The 24,320-nt window shown below is 35.3% G+C and overlaps 1 protein-coding gene across 11 annotated transcripts in view; it reads right to left on the reverse strand.

Moving 5' to 3' along the window:
- Rg (A kinase anchor protein rugose) overlaps positions 1-24,320 on the reverse strand; it is a 317,510-nt gene that overhangs the window by 191,332 nt on the left and 101,858 nt on the right. The window lies entirely within an intron of this gene.

A 24,320-nucleotide genomic window follows, 5' to 3' on the forward strand; every position in this document is an offset into this window, starting at 1 on the left:
ATTGCGCTCCTATTACCAACGTGGTTTCGAGTTTTCGATCCGACGATCGTCTATGATTTGCGCTACTGCATCGCTGTACAATGGCACGCTTTTATTTCGAAATCTCCATTCTGTAGCTCGAGATCGCTTATTCCCTTTTTGTTCACTTGTCCCATTTTCTCTTTATATTCTTTATTGATTTCTCTATTGCAATTCCCATAGAATTTTTTTAAACAGACGTATTTTTCTTTTATACATCGAATTTTTCCATCTTCTTTTCTATCTTTATATTACGTACAACCGTCTGACCTATTTCGATCTCTTCTACTGCTTGTGCAATTAAGGACTTATTCGATAAACAAATTAATTTTCTATTTAATCACGTCTATTAGCTTTAAATTTTATTATTTGAGATATAGATTTTGCACTGTTTAACAATTCATATCTTTTCGCAATTTTTTATTTCGAAAACTATTGGTAAAGCAAATCTACCTAACAACTAAAGTCGTGTGTGTATCGCGCAATAAATATATATCGTTTCTATTAAATCATATTATTGATTTTATGTTATTTGTCAAGAAATCTAAGTCATATTAATGCTTAATTAAATACTGCATATAAATCTTATAAAAATATATTACTACTCTTTCCGATCAAGCGGAAATAGAACATTCGCTCAAGTTTTTGTCAAACCGTAACAGTAGTGTAAGTAAATGGCCTATATATCCTTAACGAACTTTCGCAAGCACCGTCCGACTTCGTCGTGCATCATGAACGAGAAAGTTACGACGGATATTCCGCGAGATTAGGTGCGCCAGGTCGACAAATTGTGAGTTTGCATTTACGGTACATACCATCGGCGCAACTGTTCGCTCTAAGTTCGTGTCGCCGGTTTAATTGGCTTTAATAAAGTTCGGAGAGTCGCGCCAGAGAAGTCGCGGAATTAACGGTCGCGGTCTATCGCGCGAAGTGGTAAGTGGTTAAAGAACCTTTTCCCAGGAAGATACGCCCAAAATCCCGTCACGTAGCCAACATTCGTCCCTTACTCACATAGAAGAGCATTTTTATGTGATTTAGAGAGAGAGAGAGAGAGAGAGAGAGAGAGAGAGAGAACATAACTGTGAAACAATTTTACCACAACTACTTAGTCATTAAGCTCGGGGAACTTTTCCCTCGTAATGTCGTAATCACCGAAAGATTTCTCTATATATCTTTAAACACGGAGGAACAATAAGTATTATACGTTCACTCCCTAAATGCGTTAAAAATGACTCAACGTTATCTGCAAATGGCTCATGACTTGTGTATATTATTTAGGTTGTTCTCCTTACGTTTGCACGAAGAAGGCAAAGACAGTGTCAAATACAACGTTATTAAACAACACATTGATTGCTTCATGTTCTTCGTTATGTTCAATAAAATGAAATAAATCGGGTGATTGAAGTGTGATTTATATATATATCTAGAAAATGCTGTATTTATGACACAGTTATTTTATTTGAAAAGTGAAAAATTTACTTGGATTCTGTTTCAAATTTTAAGATGCAATTTTAAAATGCAAATTTGCAAATGGAGATGGATATTATACTTATCGCGCGCACGACGACGTCTTCTTGAATCTGATAACTATGCTAAACCGCCGTAATCGCAGGTAAACTGTTGGTCAGTGCTCTCCCCGCTAATTCGATAATTGGTGCCTGCGTTAGGAGCAGATAAGGTCACCACCGTCACGCTCATCTAACTTCTTCCGCGGTATGCTCTTCCACTAATGGCTCCATACTTCCGTCCCTATACATTAGTTGCTTTCTTCCACGATGTGAAATTCATATGGGGCGGCGAATGTTTAGCCAATCTTCTATCGCCTAGTTACTCAAGATGCTAACTAAACTTTATGTTATAGTTGCGAACTTCATCGCATCGCGCGCACGAATATATTTTGCGATATAATTGGAAAATCGATTTCACGTAGGTAAAACATTATTACAATGTACGTTATAACTTTCTCTTACAAGTGTTAACTTCTTCAATCACTATAACCGTTACACGCTCGTTCACCATATACATATTTGCTTTCAATATAAGCGGGTCCTATACGGGAGCATACATTCATATATGTATAGTAGACCAGCCTTTTCCGTTTTATCTCGTTTTTTTCCTATCAAACGCTGTTTGAGGCAGACACGTAAAACTCGTCGCAAAATTCTTTTCTCAAGACGGAGGCGCCCCCCGTCTTTACGAACAGCATATTGTATCCCGCGGCATGAATTCAGATTCAATTCCTCTTTTCATTCGACACCGCTTCCTCCGAACCAATACGATAAAACTTTCTTCGTCGTGTCGGACATGGAGATTTGTTGAGGCGCGCAGCATGTCGCCGAGATGTATATATGTGGCGCGCACTCTTAAAATGGTTTTTTAGAATCACGCATATACCGCGGCTATGCGCGATCGATAGCGAAATACGAGCGCGAGAGTGATTTAAGTTTCAGTATCACATTGTAACGACAAATGTTGCTGGTTTGTCGGTTGAAACGGCGTACCGAATGAAAGGGTAGTTAATTACGAGAACAAAAGCTTACGCAAGCCGGATCGATAGAAAACAGCACGTATAAATATATAGCGCGCGCTGTACCATTGTAATATATATATATATATATATATATATATATATATATATATATACTCTTTATGGCCTCCTTCCACTGTATTATCGTTGAATCTGTGACAATAATTCATTATCAGAGAATAATAATGTCACAAATATCTTGAAAACCAGTGTGCTTTTATCCCCTTGAAATATATTCGGCTTATAAATTATCTTTTTTTATTATTTTATTCACAATAAAGTGTATTACATTGTATGCATACGCGGCATCATGAATTTTTGTACGACAAAGAAAAATGTTGGCAAATAAAAGCGTAATTAATTTTTATCTATCACGTGCGCATCGACGCTAATTAATCCGCCGAAAAGCGAAACGGAGTTGGAGCAACTAAGATGATTTCACCGATAACTGCAGTGGAAGTCGCTGCTGCTCTATGGGAGGAACGTTTGATCTATATATATATATGTATGCATATGCATGCAAGATGCATCTTTACGCGCGCGTGCGCGACCACATGCACGCGCACGATCGCTCGACTATTGATATATTCCGGCGCTTACGACTCGAAGTAACTTTGCCTAATATATGGCGGGACTTAGATTATAAATTTCCCTACTTCCGAAAGTGTACCTCGTTTTAGCTAACTGTATAATTGCGCCGTGCTCTGCACATTGTAAAATCTGCTGTACTAACGTGCTGAAAGAACTTAAAAACATTGTCCAATGGCGAATGATTATTATATGTATCCAAGTACACCTCTATTGCTCAAAGTTAAAAAAAATATTTCAACGTATAATTTGTACATATTATAATGAATTGAGGAATGATTAAGTGAGTGCAACAAGTTGATCAAAAGTTTATTCGTTACTGTGACTATACTTTGTCATACAAAAAAACATGTAATTATGTTTAAACCATGTTTGATATAAACAATATAAATTAATATGCAACGCAATACTTCAATATAAACTTCATTAAACAGTTTGTGTTGTTGCGTTAAACTTAATACATTATGAATAAATCTAAACTACACAGAGTGGCATTAAATAACATTTTATTAACGGAAATTATTGCAATATGTGTGATTAAATATACCGAACAATTATACATACATAAATTAAATATAAATATATAAATATTAAGATGTACGTAAATAACTTTTCGCAAAAGATATAAAAAAATTTTTTATTTTTCCTGTCATGATTGTCATGAAAATAGACAGTAAGCAAGTATAACGCTTCGCGTTTATATACGCCATGATGTAGACATTTATTGTCTCTATATTATACACGAATCGCTATTGCGGCGGGTTTGCCGCAATCGAATGAATATATAATTAAATACGCAAATACGATCAAAGCGAAATTGAACTACCGGCATAAGATAGGTGGGTTGAGAGCTTCTTGGCAAACAGGAACGGAAATCCGCATTATGTTCGTTAAACAAAACCAGTATAATCCGCATTACGTTCATTAAACAAAAGCAGGCAACTGCGCAAATTGTTACCAGAAAGGTACGATTAGATACGATACTGTGCAAGTATATAGATAAAAGGAACATCTCAGTTTCGATAACAGTGGGCAAAATAGAGTAATATTCTTATTAAAATATAAAAGTTGAAGAAACATATTCTTACCAATTCTTTTTTATTGTGTATTTCAAAAAATATATGTAAGAATCTGAGAGATAAAAATATATATACCTTATTTAAAAAATTGAAACCAATATCGGCATACTTTGGAATGGAAACGATACATCTTTCTTTTTATTCAAACTTTTGTCCTTTTTGGGACAGATACCAAGACGAATTGCGCGACGTTCTGTTACTAATGCGTAAACTCCTCCCTGCTAAGGAAAAGGAATCGACAGCTACTCTTCCTCTTTCCCAACACACGTCACGAACTAATATTAAATCAAGATATTTGCTTCTACTTGAAAAGTATAGTCGCTATCGAGCGCATCTATTATTTCTCTTTCCTTTTTTCAGTTGTCATTTTCTATATTACGATTGCAACGCTTGATAACAGACACGGATTTTTCAATCAAAATGATAAAACGTATATAAATTTAGATGCAGACGTTTTATTAAAATGTATTTTCTCATTCAGATTCAATTGTTCGTATCACACTATTCCATTTCCATATACAAATAGCAAGTATTTTTATTAAAACGTCAATCAGTATAAAAATAATAACAGTGCCATAATGCTTTTTCATAATAAAAATTTAATAAGAAATTGATTCATTGAAAACTAAAATATATTGTTATCTTCTTTGTCTTGAAGCAAACATGATAACACAGTGACATTAATATTAATATTAAAATTGTTAAAATAACTAAAAACATCGGAGCGTATTTTTTATATTCAACTAAGTAAATTGTAGACTGAGAGGTCAGAGAGAATTGAAGCAATATCAAAGTTCTCTACTATAGGGAATATACATATTCTGGTACCGTTAAGATAAGCACGAGAAAACAACAAGAGATACGCAGACGACGCATAAGCACGAGGATAGTCATTTGCGGAGGACGCGGAAAGGAGTGTCTTTTTTGCGCGTGCAATAACAATAGCAAAGACAGTTATGGAGCCAACAACATAGTTCGCCTCTAAAGGTGCCACGGGTTGCCGTCGAATTCTCTCCGTTAAGCACGAACTGATTTTTGTCTTGTCCGACTTTTCGCTTTGGTCCCTCCGTGCTCATCTCACCATCCAGCTGCGTTTCTCCCGAAGTGGAGCGTCCGTCGTAGGGCTCCTTTTGAATTTTGAAAGCGCGAAAGACGCCACGCTGCGTCGCATCGCGCGCCGCGGGGAAATCTCATTTTCCGCGGACCCTTCACACTCGAGAAGCCGGTGCCACCGGATGGTCGGAGGAAAGGTCGAAAGATTTATTATGCACTTTCTTCTTCTGCAGGTGAAACGTGCGTCCCTCTTCGTTATACAATGCACGTCGGTCACGCCGCGCGCCGCGCCGGCGAGACCCGACTGTTGCCGCACGGACTTGAGAACTCGATTGCGAGAAGGGAATAATAGACGTGGTGATGCGACTCTTGCTCCGCGACTTTCCTTTGAGAATGCTCGCGCGAATGCGATATTCGATGATAACGAACGATTTCTCTAGCCGGTCATTTCCATTCCGCGGTCTCCGATAAAATGATGGTTATCCGAGTTTCCATATTGTTGCAACGCGTAAACGAGCACGCACGATTGTATATCGCGGTGTATAATGGATGCGGTCGTTTGGAAGCAGGGAACCCAAATACGAGACCGTGTTTGCGTTCGAAGCATGATATAAATTTTCCGATTGTCGTCGGTGATTTCTGATTAGTTAGTGTTGATGCAAATATCGATTGAGCAAACCGCACAATCAGAAAGCTCTGTTGCATTAAGCACTCAACGATCCTCAAACTTTTATCTATAATACATCTCCGATACGTTACAATAGAAATTCGCATTATTGAGAAAGCTTCGTTTCGCATCCCTAGTGTTAACACATCATGAAATATCTATATTTTCACCTGCAGTTACGTTGCGAGAGAGAGAGAGAGAGAGAGAGAGAGAGAGAGAGAATGGGAAGGGTGCTATCAGAATAGGATCGTTAGCCGACTATTCAAAAATTCGTGAAATACAATCAGTTTTACTGCTAACAAAGAAATGATAGCTCAACCAACAAATGCAATAAAGCTGGGATATCTGTTATAGTCAGACGTTACTATTTCCATCCATCGTTTCACGGACAAAAATATTTATACGTAGTTTATCGAATAATATAAGATAATAGGATATATATTGCAATTGGATTAAACGAATATTCCATCTTTTAATCAACATTTTAATAAATAACGAACGACTTTTTCTCTAACCGGTGCAGTTTTTGGATAACGAGCGCATGTTGTAGAATTAAATATATTTTCTTCTGTGCGAGAAAAACAGAAAAAGAGAGGTGAACATGATCGCGATAAAAAGTCACGACAACAACTTGGACAGCGCAAACTGCGCTAGCGCAAAGTGACAAAAAAGAATATGAAAATTGCGCGACAAATTAAGTTCTATCGATAAAAAAACAAAACTTCGCGAAACGCACACTTTCCAACTCGTGACAAATATAACGAAAGAACTGCTCGGGAGTATTTTTTCCTGTTCCTGGGAGGTAATCGCGTCGAGGTAACTTCAGTCTCGCTGGAGTTTGATACGGAATTATAGCGCGAAGTACGAACGGGAATAGTCTCTGCGAAACGTTATTAAGGCACTTGACGTAATAGCGCCGTCATTAAACTTCCTCATTCGTTACGGCAAAGCTATACCTGTGACGCACGATTGATTGTTGTGCGCGCATGATACATCTTACGGGAAGCGGTGTTGTAAAGTGCACGTTAGCGATAAAACGTTGTATATAGGAAAAAGTCACCGTTTAGAGCGGCTTGGTGGCCTCACTCTCGTAGCGAAGATTTTATGTTCCGTTCGGCTTTTACCAAGATAGAAACGCACACAAATCATCAATGGAGATGCGATCCCATTTATCCTTACACGGAGGATATGACAGCGCAGCTTTTTCCTCCAGACATCACGGCGACTGAGCTTGTATTATATTCTTTCGTTATATTCTACTCGCTCTCTAGCTTGTTATCGAACCGAACGTCGAATGAAAGGCAAAGTACGAGGCGTAGTGCAAGACAATAGGAGATAACAAAAGTACGGATAAAATGAAAAAGAGGCTCAAACAATAGGAGTCCCGTGTAGATTATCTCGGCGGGGATAAAATGACAGAATGACGGTCTCATAAGATGCCGAATTCGCGATTTACTCACGCACAAATTGTACAATGGCCGGCTAATACGCTCGCATTTTCCCGAATACATACCTGGAACAAAAATAATATTAAAAATTTTAAGCAAGCACAATTAATAATCTTAAGTAACATATGCGATACAAATAATTTGCAGATGGTATTGTATATTTATAAAAGTATAATTATATTTATGCGTATTAAGTATATCGCTTAAATAAGATTCTATAAACACGGAGATAACGACGAAAGCAGCCTGAATCCATGACAAGTTGAAAGTGCAGCACGAACGATGAAATCTATAAGATATAGAATAAGAACTCTATCAAGGTCTCCGTGTTACTGGGGGAAATCCTGCAATCCTTTGGCGCGTGAAACTCATAAACGTTAAGGTAAACGGGCATACCCACCTGTTATACGAGATCCTCACGCGATTCCACAACTTATCGCATTACAAGATTCTATAAAGACTTGACATCGCGTGTTACTTCCTAAGACTCTTGTTTTGTAAAATTCATGACATCTGTACAATTTCAAAGCGGAAGAGATAAACTAATCGAGTTTATACACGAAAGCATAAATACTTAACGTATAAATTGACTGTGAATTAATTATCACAATTATTATGATTTGCTGAAAAGTGGAACATATCCATCAGAAGATCTCTCCAAAAAGTTAATGACGATACAATATAATCAGACAAAAATGTGAAATTATAATATTTTTCTTATTTACGGATTAATTTGTACATTGTTTTACAACTAGATGATTGCACTGTAGACATGTACAATCCTCAAAATTCCTGTAATTTATTGGACTTTACTTCAACAGTGAAAAAATACCTATGTATATTTTAAATAGTATGAAATTTGTGCTCAAGTATCCTAATGCCATGTAAATTTGCCTACATCTTCTAGATTGCCTTTTAGATCTTCGCTACTGCGGAAATAAATTACCTTGTATAGCGAAGCTTTTTACGATATTTTATTTTGTTTCTTTGGCTTTTTCACGTGTATTCCGCTGTTGCTTCCATTCGCTAAAAATAATTTTTGTTATAACATATTAAGACTCAAAACTTTAATATTATCAGTGCTCACTGCTCAAATATTTTATATTAGAAGGCATAAAAAAATTTCGTTTCACAAAATTATATAAAAAATATATAAAGATATATGTATATTAAAAATCCACAGGAAGCTTCTGATTGTGCGAAATATTATCTTCTGAAGTAAAAGCAATTTCAGTTTTTTTTTTCTATTAGAATTTTATCTGTTGTTGGTATTTTCATTTTTCTTAAAACGATCCTAAAAGCAGTCATGAGGAAGCCACACGAAAGTAAATCGGATACCCGGAAGAGGATTGCGAGGATCTCAGCAATCTATGTGTCAAAAGAAAGAAAGAAATCGTACATTATACCGAGGATAAGACATGTATAACTGTGCAAACGATTGTGTTTCATTCATTCATTTGTTTTTTCGCTCTTTGATCGCTGCTTTCTTTCTGCCGGAGCTATTCAGTACTAACAAACATGATCGCGAAATGTTATGTTAACAATTTGTTACAGCATTAGCAACAAGCAAAATATTCAGCTTTTATTCCTATATTTTTTGTGAAGGCGGAAGGGCGCATATTCTGATGATAATGCAAAATTGCATGGTCTATTCAAGCAACATTTTTACACTCAATTGGCTAAAAACATTTATGTTATGACCGCGGGAAAAAATTCGATTTTATTAATCTTTTATTCTACAATGCGTTCCAATATTTACGTTAATATTTTGTGCATGTATAATTTTAAAGAGATAATAGCAACAGTTAAATATATTTTTCGAATATATTTTGCATTGCCAATTAAAATATCATTTTTTTATTTATACTATTTTTGAATTGAGAGCGCTCAATAAAAGATAAATAATCGGATCAAAAAATTTAAGTAACAAGAAACCCTATACTATTTATATGATATTTCGTGTATTTTTTCCCGATTTCCGCATTTAACATATTTGTACTATGAAAACAGGCTATAAAATGAAAAACTTTACTGTTCTTTTTTTAATGAAAAGAGATAAAATAGCACATGATCTTGATATCATTGCAAATGAGAACATGCATTTTTTAATGCAACTGTTTGAAGCCATTACGACTTTCTGAGAAAAGATATTATACCTTTAAATATATAATAAGATTTCTATTTTAAGCGGAGATCGATTCGACGTAATTAATTTAATTTTTGTAATTAATCGACAATCTTGTCAATTTTAGTTATCCGCGATTCTGCACTCATTAAAAACGCTACAGTCATAGTTTTCGAACGAGACGAAAATCATCTCGCTGCAATTATTTTAAACGGAGATATTAACGAAATTATCTCGACTCGCGGTTTCAATAAAGATATTTAAAGACGGAGATTTCGATGCAAAATTAATTTTATTTTCATTAATTAATAATACTTTGTAAACTGATCGTCCGAGATAAGCGATCCTGCATTCATTATACAAGCGCTCCAGTCTTAGCTTTCAAATATAATAAGATGAAAATCATTTCACTATACGATTTAATTGTGCGGAGATATTAACAATTATATCGACCCGTGATTTTGGTTTATATAGGAATCGGACAGTGCGACCACGCGAGCGTTTCTCGGTGGCGGTATCATATTTCAAAGCACCTGGTACTACACGTGTTTTCACACCTGTTTTTAGCGCACCTGTCGCATTACGTGCAAAAAATACGGGCGACTTTCTTTTATGAATGATACGTGCATGCTGAATTTTCAAAGCGCTATAACTCTACGAAAAATTGACGAATATAACAATATGCGACAAAAACTGATCTCCTGCGTTTCGCGTTTCACAGATACCTATATGTTGAATACATATGCTCTTGTCATGATATTTACATACGAGTACAATGAGATAAGAAATGAAACACGAAAAATATAAAATATAACTAGTAAAAAATAGTAAAAAATCATAAAAAAGTAAGATATATAAATAAAGCGTAAATTGTATCTTTCTTTCCATAAAAAGTGGTGTCATTATTCAAAAGATGCTAATAGGTATTTAGTGAATAATATTTGACAAAAATCTCAGACTCTTCAGAAAATGTGATAACAAAAAAAAACAATAAAATATAAAATAAATTTAAATAAGAAATACATTTAAAAGAACAATTAAAACTTAAAACACTATAATTAATATATTTACTGATTATTACAACTAATAATTGCTAATCAATAAACTGATAGCAAAAAATACAACTGCAGTATAAAATTCAAATTTTGATTTGATATAATTATTAAAAAGATTCTTATAAATCGTGATTTTTTACATTATAAAAAACAGATGTTAGATCTGTAAAGTGTTGCACTGAAAAAAATTGATAAAATCGTTTGAAGTTACAATCTTCGGAAGATCTCTCCGTAGAATCTCATTAATTCTTCGACTACTTTTAAAACTACTCAGTGATCACTGGAACGGTCCTCCACTTACTGTGCAACCACCGTGAAAGATGAGGGTAACAGCCGTATATTTTGACGTAACCATCCTTAACTTTCAATCCTCAACTTCCCGACAAGTTTGTCCAGCGTATATGTCCCCTAAGGCGATAGGCATACCAGAGCGCTGGACAAGTAAGTTTAGTAGAGACGGTTAACTTGCCAACCTGCGCAATGGCATTGGGTCAAACCATTTAACGGTACTTCCCGAAACGTTTATTCCCTTCGGCAAGGTGCCTGTCCGAACGTTCGCGGAGAGCACAAGAGGAAAGCACACCGGCTGCGATGACATGCCTCGGCGCATTTCGACAAACGCGGCGATGAAAACAGAAATGAAGGAAGGTTCCGTTCGGAGAAGAAGATAGCTGGTCAATACGTATTAAGCTCATTTCGTATCGGGCGCAATTTATTACTGCCCGGTGGGCTTGACAGCGTAGCCGCGGCGTAGCGTAATGAGAGACGGGAGGAAATGGTGGGCGGCAGGAAATACGTATTGAAGGGAAAATTTATCGATGATATTTAGGTCGGCACGACCATCCCTGATGCACTCGGAGTTAATGTCTTAAATTGGCTGTGAAATTTTTAATATCCATTTATCGAGACAAACGCTAATTTTTACGGCAAGATACACCAACGATTAAGTATGTCATAAATCAATAAAAATAGTCTATAGGAGATGGCATGTCGTAATATTCAACGCATACCTGTAGCCAATTCAATCAGTTATCGGTTTAATCGCTTTTTGATTAGTTTTCCAATCAAATTGGCGCAAATATTTTGCAATATTATTAGCTTGCACACATTAATTGCTTGCATTATTATTGGCCCGTAGATACTTTAATATTCGTAAATTTATCATTTTTATTACCGATTATTACTTTTTAACTGATATTGACAAGCTGATTATTAATAGCAAAATACATTTTCACTATATGTCGTGCTGGGCGCGGATATCAAAAATTGTTAATTCGTGGAATATCGCTCTGAAATTGTATATATGTGTAGATCTCGAATAGAACTATCGGGTACTCTTGTAAAAATGATAATTTTCAATATGTTTTGGTACTTCAGAAAAGTGTCGCACTTGATTCGCGAAATTAGCACATTTTTCCAATTTTTTAATACAAAGAATGTGGAACTTTTTAAAATTTATCAGGAACTGCAGAATAACTATGCAGAAAGTGCTACAAGAACTCTTAGTACTTTTTTTAAATTCGTAGAATGTCGTGCCAACGTCACACACGCTGTGGTAGCACTGTATATATAATCCTTTTTTTAGCCAAAAATTCTCGAATAAAAGCGCAACTGAAAAATCTGAGCAAGTGATAAAACGTGATCACCAAATAATTTTTAAAACTCTTCAAGTATAATAATCTTTTATAATAAATTAGTGGTGCTCTCGTTCAATTTAACACCATTTATCACATATCTTTGTTCAATATTTCGTCGCTCCATAATGATCTGCACGAAAACGGTGACGAGATCTACTAATGCACACTTACAAAGAATGTTATAATAACGCAACCGAACGAGTCAAAACTTTTACTGCTTTAAAAAAAAAGGATCTATACTTTACGTCGTGAATGGTTACGATGTTTCACTGCTACATTGTGCGCTACAGATAATCTCATTTATATTTTTCTGACAAATTTCACCATATTATCGCTAATGAATGGAACGAAGCACGATATGCAATAAAGTAGCACATCGAAATTAATGAAATTAATTTGAAATGCAAGAAACAGGTTACATTCGGTGTAAATTCACGTCATAATAGATAAATGCCCGATCTACATTAGCTGTAGTAAGCTGTAGTAAGCCTCAAGCCGTAAGAAATTGACCAATTATAGGCAAATGTGAGGAGAATAATCGACTGTGATTGGACAATTTCTTACATCTTGAAGCTTACTACAGCTTACTACAGCTATTGTAGATCGGGCATAAATATTTCGGGTAGCAACGGCAAATTTGCTAGCCTACGAAATTCAGCGTTCGTCATTTGTTTGCCTTTTTGTGGCGTATACAGCGCGCTGCCAAACTATCCGGGTCGACACTCGTGCGAGCAAGTAGCGGCGTAAGTCGCTCCGTGTATCGTCGCATTACTAGAAACTATAGGAATATGATCATTCTTTTTCTGATAATTATCATTCATTGTCAGTAAATTTCAAATTATTCATCAATTAGTTCGTGTGCTCGATTCGCGATTAGCGAAAATATGACGACTATTTCATTTCACGACTCGAATAATTTCAATAACGGAAAGTGATATATCGACCGTTTATTAATATTAATAATATTTCGTGTCTTTCATGGAATAGCATACGTTTAATGCCGGGAGTGCCGTACAAAATACCGTGCGATTATCGTATTTGGTAATTAGTGCGCGGGCGATTGCAATTATATCATGTTTTCGCGAGTATTGCACAAAATATGAATGCACGAACTAATTTAAAAGGAAGAGACCAACACCGGACAGTCCAGGAGCAATACAGAAATAAATAATTACTTTTTTTATATGAGTAGTTACTTATATACGATATTAATTATCTATTCTCTTTATCTATATACATATATAATTTACCAGACTATTTAAAAAATATAAATTAAAAAAGATTTTTATATTTATCTCGTAAAAGCTTATAAAGCTATAAAATAATTTTTTTGTAAAAGCTATATTTATCTTAATAACGATTCACTTGAAAGACGAATAAAAAAATTCGACGCGCGCGCGATAATTATTTTTTGAAATTTTAATTATTTTGTGGACGCGCTGCTATAATTTGGACTTTTATAGATTTCAATTTTCCAGATCAACCACATTTTCCACAGCAGCCGCAACGTATGTCACAACACCCCTGTCGGTCGCGCACCGTATATCAGTGAGTTTCGATTTATTTTTTATTTCAATTCGAAGTAATGGATCTCTCTGTGAATTCTACGAACGGATGTAACATATCTCTTTCATAAATCCCTTTCCTCGAAATGGGTGTGCATAATTGAGGTGCAAATTTTGCGCGTATATATAGTATAAACATGCGTACCCGAGATTTGTAAATCACAGTTTAGACGCAACTCTAGTTGATTATTCCGCGCCGGGGTATTCAGCATGTCAGAGCGACCCGTGAAACCACCTGTTTAATTTCGCAGAAACCTCGGATCTCGCTCCGACGGCCGGATTTCTGAGTTTTCAAGCTCCGATCGAGTTTAAAACCAACAATCGTATTCCTTTCCCGGTTCGCATTCCCAATTCATTACGCCGCAAATTGCAACTTATAGTACGGAAAATTTCTACCATACGAAATATATTTCTTCATAAAAAGAAGTCGTAACGAGTTTATCGGCTGATGCGACATATGCTTGATTAAAAATTCTTTTTGTTCGATTATTTAAAACTATCAAAATCAATAAAGATATTTATTATTAAGATTTACAGTATTTAAGAATGAGAATAAATAAAAGTAAAATTAAGGGGTTAACGCTAAATGGAGAGAGTTCGTGGTTTGTTTAATCTAAAATATTATGAATGTTTGATGTGTTGTATGTAATTACTAAATGTAATTTTAGAGATATTTAGAGTATATATATATATATCAATGAAAACATCCAATTTGAATTGCGCTCGTCAGTATTAGGTCATGTTGTCAGCATTTTAAGTGCTCGCAGTTTTGAAGCAGTACAAATTAATTTGTGGCTAATGTAAATTTTACGGCAATAACTTTAATAAACCGATGTCACAACCGTCAAATCTCGCGCGCATTTGGCATTAATTATCAGGCACCAAACTCAATTTGCTGCACTTTGAGCACTTTGAGCGATTCCGTAGCTGCGCCAAAACCACAGCAATTTACCTATGTGTAGCTTATGTCAGTTGCTAAATTGACAACGCTATTTAAGTATGGTATACGCGTACGCTTAAGGCTAACATTTTCATCACACGGCAAACGTTGCTCAGCGTGCTGTTGCAGGAATTTCCAGATTCGTAAAACCATATCCCTTCTCTGTGTTCGCTAACCTAACGTGTCCGTGTCAGTCCGCCAGTAGACACGCGCTCTATTATATCGAAAGAAATTTATATATTTTATCTCGAAATAAACGCGATAAAATTTTTAATAAATTTTCTATCTCGGATAATAAATTGTTAATATTCAATTCTGAAAAATAGCTATAAAAATTGAAATATTTTTCATATTTCGATATTATCCGCATTTTCGCGTAATTTTTATGAATGAAATATCTAGGCAGGAATTCATTAGTATCAAAGGGGGAATAAATTCCGCGAAAATAAAATATTGTCGAAATGACGTGCAGTATTGCAGAAGCTTCATCAGCCCTTCGTAAAGACTCACTCGCGTTTTTCGAGCAATTATCATCGTCGAAAGCCAATGCAGTACGAAATTAATTGAATTACATTTTTTCCCTACATTCCTCTCTTCTTTGTATGCTTTTAATTCCGCGCGATTAATCGAGGTATTCGTGGAAAAAGATATATAGAGCACGAAAATGGACGGGGGGAGGGGGGGTGTTTGAAAGCGCCTCTTTCAAGGAATGAATTAAATTCAAGCTTTCCGAGAAATACGCGGTCACTGTTGTCCAGAGTATCGCTCTCGCGCCATTTTTATTCGACGAGTAACACGCGAACAAAGTGAGAACAATCGTGCTTGATGCTATGCAATTTATTCTGACGGCGAATGGCGCCGTTTAGAGTTTTAACCCGACGGGCAAAGATAAAAACTCGTACTTGTGTTAGAAGCACCTTTATCACATTAAACGGGCGGGTATTAAGTGTTCATTCCTTTAGCGTGGCATGTACCATATTGATTGCGTTGGCCATGGTGAAAAGTAAAAGCAAAATATATTGCTCTCGTTGATATTTCATTTCACACGTCGTAGACGTGTATGGTAGTTATACGCTGTCTGCAATGGCGTAAAAAAAAAAGAAACAATCTCGCGGAGAACAGTCGTTGCCATTGTAACTTTTTTCCTTTTTTGAAAAGCGAGACGTAATGAAATTCTACTCGCGTTAATGACCAAGTAATAATTTAATTTCATCGAGAAAAGGAACGACGTAATTCTATTTCCCTCTGGCATATACGTGTGATATACTCCGTCTTCAGACCCCGAAGAAAGGGTCAACGTATATACAATTTATTTCAGCAGCAGCACAGAAGCATGAAGTATCTATCGTTTCCGCCTTTATACGCTTTACGCGAATAGCATATTTCCTTGGGGTAAAGGTTTCATGCAGAATTACGTCAGCAGGTAACGTTGCACTTTCTCGCACGTAGTATATCATCGAAATCGTCAAAAAATTATTTAGCTGACGATTAAATTTCTAGTACACTGTTAAAAGTTAGATGATGAAATTTAAACCAATACCATGAGTTAGATAATATTTTGTTATTTTCAACTACCACGTGCGTTAAAATTTATTAGTTTGAAACAAAATAGGATTATTTTAACTTCATTGGTTTAGTCAAATTAACATTGCTTTAGTTAAATTAACTACACATTGAGTAGAAGTGGCGACCTATGGAATGGTTAAAAATTACTCAAAATTGAGTTGAATTTAACCCTATGAATTTAACAGTGTGTACATTGCAGCTGTGCTAAATAAATAAATATTAGTAATTGCCTAAACACTTCGAGTTACTCTTAAGTATATATTAAATTACCGCAGAGATCAAATGTGATTAAACACTTTTACACGCAACGATGTAAAATTATTCATGGAAATAGCCATTCGCTGAGTAATTTTCAATTAGACCCCGATGTGACGCGGGGATCAGCCAATAAGAAGCGTAAACTTTTTTAATTAAAGGTCTGTCCCCGGAGTTTTAAATGAGTTAGTGACGCTGACGGGTATGTAGTAGAAGGAAAGTGAATGAAGCGTGTGCAGGAAGAAGTGGACGTGGGCGCCAGATAAAACGAGATGGTAATGGTACTGCGATAGACCGCGATAGAAAGAAGGAGGTAGTTTCGAGTCAAGTGTCTCAAACAGCGAGAGCTTTATTCTTCGCCGGGGAGAGAGGAAGAGAGGAGGTTATCATAAAATCACTCGATTTAATTACCGCGACCAGTTAACAAGTTCACCGCGGGCAGCCTTTGCGACAACATACGATTTCGATTAATCGATACAATAAGATGATATAAAAAATAAAATATAATTCCGAAAATGCAAAATTTGAATATGAATACTCTCGTCTTGACAAAGATTATTGTTGTTAAATCGCTTTTGAGATACATAAAACATTTTAGTTTATAATACTTATAAACTAAATATTTAGTCGTTTTCTCGTTATTGATTATCGAGTCGCATAAATTTTAAAACTACAAATAAAAGTAAGAAATAAAATTTACAAGACAAAAATAATTATTTACTCTACACTGTTAAATTCATAGGGTTAAACTCAACTCAATTTTGAATAATTTTTAACTATTCCGTAGGTCGTCACTGATGGCTCCTACTCAATATGTAGTTAATTTAACTAAAACAATGTTCATTTGACTAAACCAATGGAGTTAAAATAATCCTATTTTGTTTCAAACTAATAAACTATGACGCACATGCATGGTAGTTAAAAATTACAAAATAAGTAAATCTAACTCATGGTATTGGTTTAAATTTCATCCTCTAACCTTTAATAGTGTAATACGAATTATATTCCACGTGGATTTTACTCTAAAACTTACACCTTGTAAGTTATTAGGTATAATCTATCTATCTCAACGATAAAGGAGAGACGCGAATAGATGTAGTGGGTTATTTCGCTGGTGTATGCGAAACTCCGGAACAAAGCTGTTGGGATATTACTGATCTCATTAAAAAGTAAGTGTCTACCGGCGTTACGCTCGTGTATGAGGCGATACAGCGTCTATAAAGGAAGTTAATAGTTAAAGCAACAACACTCTCTCTCTCTCTCTCTCTCTCTCTCTCTCTCTCTCTCTCTCTCTCTCTCTCTCTCTCTCTCTCTCTCGATATTAGCAACCTACCGTTACGTACGAAATTTTGTATAATGCCAAAAGAAAAAGAAATCTTCCTAATCACGCAATATAAAAGATGTATGATAAAAATTCGTTGAAAAATGAAAGCTCTTTATTCATCGTACAAATAGCAGTTTTTTTTCTATTCTCATAAGAAAGAGTATGAATGAGTTTAAAAGCAGTTGATAAACATGAATAAAATTACAACTATATGAAACATTCAATCTGTATTTAATCTTAATTTCTTCCTTTTTACTTTACAGAAAAGTTAATTATACACAAATTTATTAGATGCCATTTTGTTATGTGTATATTATGTTTCATACTTGTTCGGTCTGTCCAAGAAAAATACAAGCGGAAATTAAATTTAGAGAAAATGAACGCAGAATATTTATGATACGCTGCTAAAGCGCAATCCTCAGGCACGTATACAAGTATTTTAACGAGGTGTCTATATGCAAAAGCATATACCTTTCCTCTTTTGTAACTTGCTTTATTCCAGCGATGTATTTATAAAACTATACTTTATTAACGACATTCTTCGTGACAGAGTTGCATGCAATTAATAAATAACGGTATTTGCTAAAAGCATCAGCCGTTCCACCTTGTTTACAATTATAACAATAGATTTGTAACGAAATGTAGTGCACTAATAGCAAATGCCAAAAATCTAATTTTTTGAGAAAAAACATAATTCGCGAGAAATATCATGAAATGCTGAAAACGCAATGATCCTTTCATATTTTATTCGCATACTGATTGTCCAAATATTTGTTGAACTTTTATACGATTTTTAATACACATTCGTAGAAAAACTTAATCTACGTATATTTTTGCTAGCGTGCATGAAATTCTGTTTCGGCTCTATTAGCCCATCAGCGATACAGTGATATATAAATAATCTCAAGCTCTCCGACGAACATAAAGTGAATATTTAAAATGTACAAAAATAGTGTAATTTTCAAGAGAAAATACCAAAAAATTTTTTACTAACATTAATAGTCTGCAAAATATCCGGATTAAAAATAAAAATTGATACTAACCGACAAAGAGAAGTGAAACCCACTCTCCAAACCAAGTCCAGAGAACGTGAGATTGACGAACTAAAACCTTGGGAAAAACATCCAAAACTCTATTTTCCAATTTTCAATTTTAGTCCGAATATTTTGCAGCCTATAAATATATTAGCAGAATTTTTCTGGTATTTTCTCTCGAAAGATACACTATCTTTGAACATTTAATTGTTGAATACTTATCTTATGCTTCTAGAAAAGCTTATGATTATTAAATTTTTTTTCTATTACCGCGTCGCTGAAAATGGCTCAAAGTAGAGCCGAAGCGTACAAATTATAATTTGTATTAAATTAAATTATTAATTAAATGTTACATAATTGTTGACTCACGCACAACTAACCGCGCGTTTGACTCTCAAAGCCCACTTTTCCTTGTTACACTGAGAACAAAAGCTGTATTGGTTTAATAATCCAAATATTGGGTCTAATAATAATACAATTGAATAAACTACTTATGTTTTTAGCACCCCGTGATAGCACTTTAATTGAAGCAACAGCTCTTTTTCTCAGTGTACTCGTTCACAATTTATATTGCGTAGAATAGAAAGATTAAATACAGAATTAATATCAACAAAACAGATATTGCAGTGATTTTATTGGAAATATAGATGAATTAATAATAGCCTCACATGCCGCATTGGCACACGTTGTGCCATATTTAGTTAAAAATATTTCGACAAAATTACACATATGTATATTGTTACGCGGAGGCGGTCATTTACAATATGCATATGAAATTGTATATTGTAGAGATCGATAATGGAAAACGGGGCATTTAAAATACTCGGCCGATGAAATCTGACACTGTTAGGGTGTTTATTGCGTGAATTTTGTCAAACACCGTTACCTATTTGCATAAATATAAATGACGTGAAAGGCAGACCCGTGTAATGCTGATGAATATAATACATTTGTTGTTAACGGAAACTGAAAACATCAAATATCGCGTACATTACAAACGCGTATCCGTATCGCTGCATTAATTTATTTATACCTTTTGTGAGATTTTTTTTTTATAAATAATTTAATATCAATTCCGAACGCTGAAGTTTCATCAAAAAATAGTGTAGAAATACATTATACAACAGAAACCTAATAGTTAAATTTATAATTTGTGAGACATACAGCACAGCTCGTGATCTATACTTTTGAAATAACGATTAACGATCAACTTGAAGAGAAATTTCGTTGCTTCATTGCTGTTGTAATAATAATTCATATTAACATGATCGAGAGACAATTCTCTAGTACAACAATAAGAGATTGACTTTAATTAATTGGATTGTTCATTAATTCTCAGTCGACGATCTATAATTATTCCGTAGATGTAGATTACGATGTTAATCGACCCGAATGTTCATCGTGCTGTACGCGCCATATAGCCTTTCTTAATAAAATATGAATACGGGGTGAGAAAATTTAAATGTGAACTTATAATCTCGCGCATAAAAGCCATTACGCGAGCGTGAGAACGAACGGAATTTAATACAAACGCGCTGTACACGGTGACGATTTTTAATGGAACTAATCTTTGTTTTCAACTCGAGAAACCGAATTAAATCTATCTCGTTTAATTTTTTAATAAACCTTTTTAGGCTCGCGGTAATCTTTCGTCACATTTAATCTCGCGCCGAAAAGAATATATCGCTCGCTTCGTACGCTATTTGCTCGTTAAATTTATCATCCGTTTAATAACGTCACGGCAAGATTGCTTTTTTTTTTATTTGCAAAGTATATAGCAGTTTGTTATCTCGCGTTCAGATACCTTAGAATTTATAATTAATTACCGTGGCGCGCCGCGGTTCGTGTGTTTCACGTTTCACGAAGGCTTTCTTATGGAGATACATAACTCCAATGAACTTACATAACATTATATCCTATTTGTATATAGTCAAGAAAGGGCTGTAGGGCATGGTGTTTCATGCTAATGCGACAAGCGGCATTGAATCGCAAAAGACGTTCTCCATTATCATTTTGATTCATATAAGAATTTTACGAAAAGATAAAGAAATTTATGTAACGTCTATTTCTATTTAATCTATTATAATTTATACCATTAATTAATTATCAAAGCTCATGCCGTTATCTTCTACAAGCAAATTTACTTGTATACTTGGCTCATTAATTTCGTAAAGTGTTCTTAATAGTTCCGAATAATAGACACGCTTAATAAATCGCTCTGATTGAAATGCTTGCTTCGAAGTTTCCCGCTCCTGCATTTCCCTTCCAAGATTAATGACTTGATTGCCGACAGAAAATTCGAATTGTTCACGAGCTCATTATTAATAAGTAGTTTTTCAAACGATTTTTTAAATGGCTAATATACGTTAGTTTCTCACTTTCATGGCGCATGTTTAAACGCGATTATATACGCTACGCGAATGTTAGCTCGTTTTTTTTTTCATGGCATATTTAATAACGTGAAAGCTCACGAGGTCAAGAGAAAAATGGAAGTCGATCGATCTTACCGCTGCAACATTACTGCAAAACGAATGCACGCGGTTAGATCAAAGGATTTGGAATTTCTCCCTCAACTTTACACTTTTTTCTTCACGCTACCTTTTTATACGACGTCTGTCCGCGCGATGCCCACCTCGCAAAAGCACAATGGTAGTTCTTGAAGAGCATCCTTGATCCCGTTTGCGTTGACCAAATAAAGTTAAAAACGTGAACAAGCATGAAACGTTTCCTCAGAACGATTCCTAACGTGAGGAACATACAAAGAGGTGTTCTTTTTCTATATCTTCGTGAATACTAGATACTAAATTATGCAAAAAAGAATAGAAATTTTTGATGAGGAAAAATCAATTTAAAATTGTTTGGAAAATTTGCAGCTATAAAATAATTTGCGTTTGTTCGAGGACACTTTGTACAATTCATTTTGGGCGGATCGAGCTATCGGCTTTAAAGTTTAAGAATCGACAAGAGAAGCTGGCGAGGCACGATAAATATGCAGCGCTTCCTTTACGACATCTTCAACCGCGTCGAGGACGACCGATTTGCGCTTGAATTTCGTGGACGAGCGCGTCGCGTGCTTGAGAGGGCCGAGCGAGGAAAAAAGGAAAAAAAGGGAGAGAGAGAGAGAGCGAAGAAAAAGACCGGGAGTAAATGGAAATTGAGAAAATCGACAAGAACCAGGCCGAGGTTCGAAATTCCACGAAAGTCTTAACTTTCGAGAACGGGAAAACGCCACTGCGACTTCGCTCGGGTAGCCGGGAATCGCTTAATCGGCTCGTCGGCGGTACTAAAACGCAGTAAAAGTATATGTCAAACGTTCCAAGAATGACCTTCTACAAATTTGCGGAATGTAATATCTGTTCGTGCAACGTGTGGCGAAAAATATCTGTTGTAAGTGCATTTATCAAATTTGCGTATTATATCCGTAATGCGTTTGCAATTCGTAGCGTTTTATGAAATATGGAAAGTTTCAAATGGATCTTTTAATTCAAGTATATTGTACCATTTTTATAAATTCGATTGAACTATATGCGGTATATACGGCACACTTCTTCCTCGCGATTCACTCTGCCCGTGTAGTGGCTCGCTGTCAGCGACGCTGAAACGTACTTTCCAAGTTTTTCCCTAAGCAATTTTTCTCACCGCCGTTATTCTTTATTCTATATATCAATGCCAGTTCCGTGGCATAAAATCTTGCGCGATAAATTTGTGCAATCCACCCTCTGTTCAGAAATAACTTTTTCGCCTTGGTGGCAGGATACAAATATTTACGTAAACCGGGTATTGCGAGCACAGAAAAGAACCACTGCCCCGCGCTGAATTCACTGATTTAATGTTCACGTCCGGTTTCCTAGCGCCCGTATTATAACACTATTCTTGTCTGGATTCTTGGGGTTCCGGGGGGAAATACTAGTAAAACGAAACAGGCGTATAGAATTTTACGTGCGCTTATATACTTGGGAAGAAATGGCTGCATCTTGTATGAATCTATGTATATACATACGAAATACTGACCCACAACTGTCGCACGCTTTTTTTCAATTACGTAACATTAATCTTTCTCTGGAAACATTTTTCATAAGTGTCCATCAGTATATAAACTTGACTTTCTCAATTTTTAATATTATATCTCTCAACGGCTAAATGTCAAATTAAATTCCTATCAAAGTAGACTTTATTAGGATAGTTTTATACGTCTCCATATTTTAACAAAGGATTCGACTCCGATTGCATTTGAAATCTATTGTGAAAAGTGCGCTTTGAATTTTTAATCCTTTAAACAGCACGAACATATTATACATATATGTCTTAAATTTTACAAAGCAGTGTAATTATCGTTAATTTACTAATAAAATTAATACTTAAAATAACATAAAAACTACTTATAATCTGCTTTTTTAAAACATGATTAAAGTTAGTTTCTTATAATATATAAGAAACTAACTTTATATAGCTGACTATATTACGAAAATTCTCTGCTCAAAGAGAATAAGCGATGCCATAATTAAAGATGTAAAATATTTTACAATACATTGGCACGCATCGATCGCGTTGTATTGTCTTGCGTTTATTACCTAATGTACTGTGTTTGTATGTATGTAAATATTATTCACGGGCGCAATACCACATATGGCTGAACAAAGAATTGCGAGAGATAAGCAAGTCAATGACAATATGCCCGAAACTTTAATTAAAAGATTATAGCAATCAAAAGTCTCGGGCTATTGTGTAAGCTATGGTCGACACGGGTTTCCGATCAAGACGAGCCATCAATGGCTGTCCACAGAAGGGCAAGACTACTGCCGTCACGCACCCTTGACTTAATAGCTCTTTCAATAGCGAGCACCGAGTTTGCCGAAGGTGCACGCTGTATTTCACCGTCGCCAATTTCCGGCTGCGTCCTGTGAAACCGCGTCGGTATAGAAGCAAAGTCATACGCCGGGCGAGTCAGATATATGGCAGCCATGACGAGGATCAATAAAAAGACAAAAGAGAACCGAGATAGCATTCACTTGATGTAATGTAATAGCGGGGCAAAAAAATAATCTTTATTAGACCAGCTCTCGCACAAGTAACTTGATAAATGAGACCAACGCGCTATAGGACTTTAGTATAAAAAGTCCTCTGTCGTTACGATCGTTTTTCCCCTCGATCCTCTTCCCTGATGAATGTGAAACTGATTTCTCGTGATATCCGTGGAATACGCATTGTCTAATTAATTTTGTGAAGGACTTATATTTAATAATAATTATTTTATTATATCAGACTTAATATAAGTCCTTCAATATAAAATTAATTAGACTTGTATTGTAATGTAGAATTTTTATATAATTTTATTAAGAACATATTATTACTTTTGGAATATCTATTATGTATTGATATCATATTAATCATGCTTGCGTTAATCTTCAATATGACGGTAACAAGTATATAGAGCCATAG

The sequence above is a fragment of the Temnothorax americanus genome, unplaced genomic scaffold, assembly GCF_048541705.1.
Source record: "Temnothorax americanus isolate GAGA-0224 unplaced genomic scaffold, ASM4854170v1 Scaffold41, whole genome shotgun sequence".
NCBI lineage: Eukaryota > Metazoa > Arthropoda > Insecta > Hymenoptera > Formicidae > Temnothorax > Temnothorax americanus.